Source organism: Fragaria vesca, linkage group LG1 (genome assembly GCF_000184155.1).
Source record: "Fragaria vesca subsp. vesca linkage group LG1, FraVesHawaii_1.0, whole genome shotgun sequence".
Taxonomy (NCBI): domain Eukaryota; kingdom Viridiplantae; phylum Streptophyta; class Magnoliopsida; order Rosales; family Rosaceae; genus Fragaria; species Fragaria vesca.
In genome coordinates, this window is record NC_020491.1 from 4380600 (window position 1) to 4384770 (window position 4171).

A 4171-nucleotide genomic window follows, 5' to 3' on the forward strand; every position below is an offset into this window, starting at 1 on the left:
AAATGTTTTCCCCTGGGCCCTTCGTTTTAAATTGCCCAGTCTGCAGAGTTCGGGTCGGATCTAGTAGGAGACGAGGCATAGTCACCCGCATTTCTGCCAGTTTTCGCCAGTAGGTTACCTGTTCAACCTACTCGTGTTTTCTTGCTTCCGCTTGTGTTTAGTAGCTCTGAATACTTTAGAATTTTTGTATATTATGCGATGTTCAGAAGTGATAAATTGAGAGTGTAATTTGAAATTTTCGAGTTAGGGTTGTCCATCTGCAAGGGAGATTTTCTTAATCTTTTCAGTAAATTTTCCTTGGAGGTGGTCCCCGCACGACTTACTCTAGGTTTCAGGGTGAAATTCGGGGTGGGTCGTGTCAAAATTAGTGATCGTTAAGGTAACAAACTAGATCAAATTAATAGACGAACCAAATCTGTCAAACATGAACCGTTCAAGTTCATAATTGGTAAATCACACTTATGAATGTCTTAACGATTTTCAATATGGCTGAAAATTTGTAGAAATGATCTACTCATAAATACCTATAAACTGAACGGTCAAGATGTGGATATAAGATCGAAAAATAGGATAAGCCGAAAAGTCCTCATCAAGTCATCAACTTAAGAGTCCTCATTAGAAGGGCTCCCCTTAATACACTATCTATTATTTTTTTTCATGTTAACGTTTTGCTAGATACACAACCCCAAATTTCCAAAATTATCATTGTCCACAATAACCATATAAACAATCTCTTTTTTTATTTTTAGGATTTTTTATACAAAAAAATAACCGTTTTTCATCAAGATTGCCATCTCACCTGTCTGACAGGAAACTACAACCTGGGTACTGAGTTTCATGGGCTTCTGGTTTCTCCATGTAAGTTCATTGATATCTTCTTGTACTATGATTATATCCAACAAATGGTTATTTAATTTGAAAAAAAAAAAATCAAAGGTTATTATCCCTCTTATATGATCTAATCCATGATCCACTATAAAATATCAAGCTACATGGATCGTGAGCGGTCATGAATGAGCAATCTTTCATGCAATGAGAGAAACAATGTGTGTACTTGTTTATTTAATTGACATTGTTTTTTTTAATTTTTGATATAAATGTCTCTTTTGGTAATACAACTTATATGTAAAATATAAAATTAAGATGTACAAAAAAAGGATGTGTATCTAGTATTTGGAGGTATGCGAATAAAATTTCTCTTACTCATATTATACAAGGGGCATGTTCAAAAAGAGAAGAAAGAAAACGAAAAAGGAAGAAAAGAATACATATGTCATGGACCAGCAACAAGGAGAGCAGGGTACATAAAATGCAATGGAATATTCGTTGATGCCTATCCCAAATAGAAGTAGCACTTCTTTCCCATCTCTTTTAGCTTTTCTTTTGTTCTGTCTTGGTATATTCTTGAGCTGCTGAAAATTTCAGGTTGAGCATAATATATCCCCTGCCACAAGCAACCTTAGATTATGACTGCATTTTCACCTATCAATAATTTGGGCCAAAATTTCTACTTTCAGCTAACTTAAGAGTTAGGACTGAAATATTCACTTCGAAGAATTAAAAAAAATGTCCCGAATGATTTAGACATGCACTTAAAATTGTACAAAAAATCTACCTTACCTTTGATTAAAAGAAGAGAGAAGAAACTTGTGTACTTCATATATTGAGCTAGGTAAGAAGGCTGTGAAACGTAAACAAATTGGATTAAGACGTACAATTGATGCGTGTAGACAAAATACCCTCTAAAAAAATAAAAAAATAAAAAAAAACCTTATTAACCTCCAAGAGAAAACATCAATTGGACTATGAGTCTATGATAGCAACATAATACCAAAGAGTCAGAGAAAGAGACTCCATTCGCAATGAAATGAAAACAAAATGAAATCCTAAAGTACTTTAGAAGGTTTTTGAGTTTTTTTCAGAAGTGGAAGTATAGGTTCTAACTTACCTTCCCCGTAGGAGAAACTTAAACATAGGTGATGCAGAAGACTATCTCAAGATGGACCTTATCGTAATTGAGGTTATCCACTTATCCAGTTAGCTTGTCATTCACATTTTCCTAATGCGAAGTCTGGTTTTCTCATCACGTTATTATGAAAGACAATAGCTTGGCCTATAGCTCTTGTATTTATATTCACCCCAATGCACTACATACCAATCTGAAAAGGCTTGATTTAGCCAACAATAATGCTGACCAGATCTTCCTGTCTTAGACAGAGGTAAGCCGTACGTTACTTACTTCTTTAGCTACAGATCTTGAATGCACATATTTGAAAATTATTGACATTTGTTGTGCGGCAGATGAATCTGTTACTGCCTGTGTGGATTGTTTGCTGAAGAGCCTTGCAAACCTCTTAATTTGATGCTTGTTGCATTATCGATTAAGATCACCTGCAAACGCAAGTAGTGGTATAGAAAAGAAAGAAAAAAAAATTAATGTCATGTAGGATACAGACGTCTGAGCCAAACGTGATGAGAAACTTTTATATTTTTGGTTCCTTATTAGGGATGAGATTCATGTCTTCTTTTTTCAGGTGAAAGAAAAGTTGGTGTAAGGCTTACTATATTTCTCTTGGCATGGTGCTTGTACGTACTGACCAAGTATACTTGGTATTTAGAGGAAAAATTTGCCTTTAGATATTATCTAAAGACAAAAGAAGAAGAGGCTTCTTTTTACTTTTTCAATTTACCTTATTAATTTACCTATTGGTGTATTTATATAGATCATTCCTCATATATTATCTCTTCTAAAACGCTAGCTTCTGAAGATCTGGAAACTGACCACTTCAAAGCCTAGGGTAAACTTAAAAAAATAAATAAAAAAAAGGGCATATTATTTCACAAGGTGTAAACTCTAAAGTTCTTAATGACTGACAACAACCACATGAGTAATCAGATACAACAACCACATGAGTAACCTCCCCAAGCTAAGATACCCTCAAATTTGCACATAGCTCAAACTAGCATCAACGCTGCCCAGCATCCCTCCAATCTGAGCATCAACTTCAGCATGACTAAAGGGAAGCTTTTAAAATAGCTATATGATCTAAAGAAATATGATCTTCATCACTAAGTAGAAGCCTAGAAAGCCTCTCATGTTATCTAAGTATCAAATTCAAGTTCTAAGTACTTACCAGAGACCCTTCAGTTCTCTTGTTGAGAAAAAGATGGCCACCAAAATATGACGGCCCCTTATCTTGGGTGGCAAGAGGTCGAATAGCAAACAACTGAATGAAGCAATCGAAGCTTTGCCATATCCCTGCATTCCAAGTGCAATCTAGGTGCTATACTGGTGCAACAATTAATTAGTTTTCCTTTTCTGTTAGAGTGGGTTGTGAATACATGCCTGAATGTATGTGTATGTAAATTAGAAACAATATAAACAAAAATGTGAAACAAACTGATACTACTCATCTCTTCATTGGTAGTTTTGGTCTCTTATTGGCAAATCCTACTTTTACACGCCCTCTTTTAGGCAGCTTTACTCCACCACGTCGAAACGTCTGCCACCAATGCAGCTTGTTCACAACGTTCTTCTTATTGAGGCCATGAGGCTAATGAGGTCTGATCCCACCTCTCATCTTCTTTGAGTGCTTAGTATATATGCCTCATTAGCCCTTTCACGAGTGCATGAAAATGCTGCCCTGGTTCTTATTTGACCTGTTTTTCACTGCTAGTGATTTTTTGACCATGATCATTCTTGCCATGCTTGTCTTTGTGGTGAAACGTTTTCTGTACCTTCTTCCACGTAGAACGATCATTGACATGATGGTGATGGTGGTGATGGTGGTGATGATGGTGGTGATGAAAGATGAGTCCCAACCTGTTCTTGATCTTTCTTAACCTCCCAATAGATTTCTCCGGATATTTTTATGGCTATAGTCACTCACTACAGAGTCTGTCAATCTACTTCTATCCTCCTCCGATGAGTGAAAGCTACTACTTCAGCTCTCCTGCAAGTTGCTTTCACTTTCAGAAAAATCATCATTTCTTGGACTCCAAGATTCTTCAGAATAACTGCTACAGCTTGCACTGCTTTCATTTTGCTTACTTGACCACATTGACGAACTGCGAGAACTGGAGCTGCTATTCTCCTCCTCTGACTCTTCCTGACGCGACATGATCTTCCTTGAGCCCACATTTGACATCTTACGAGTCCTTGTTCTCTGAC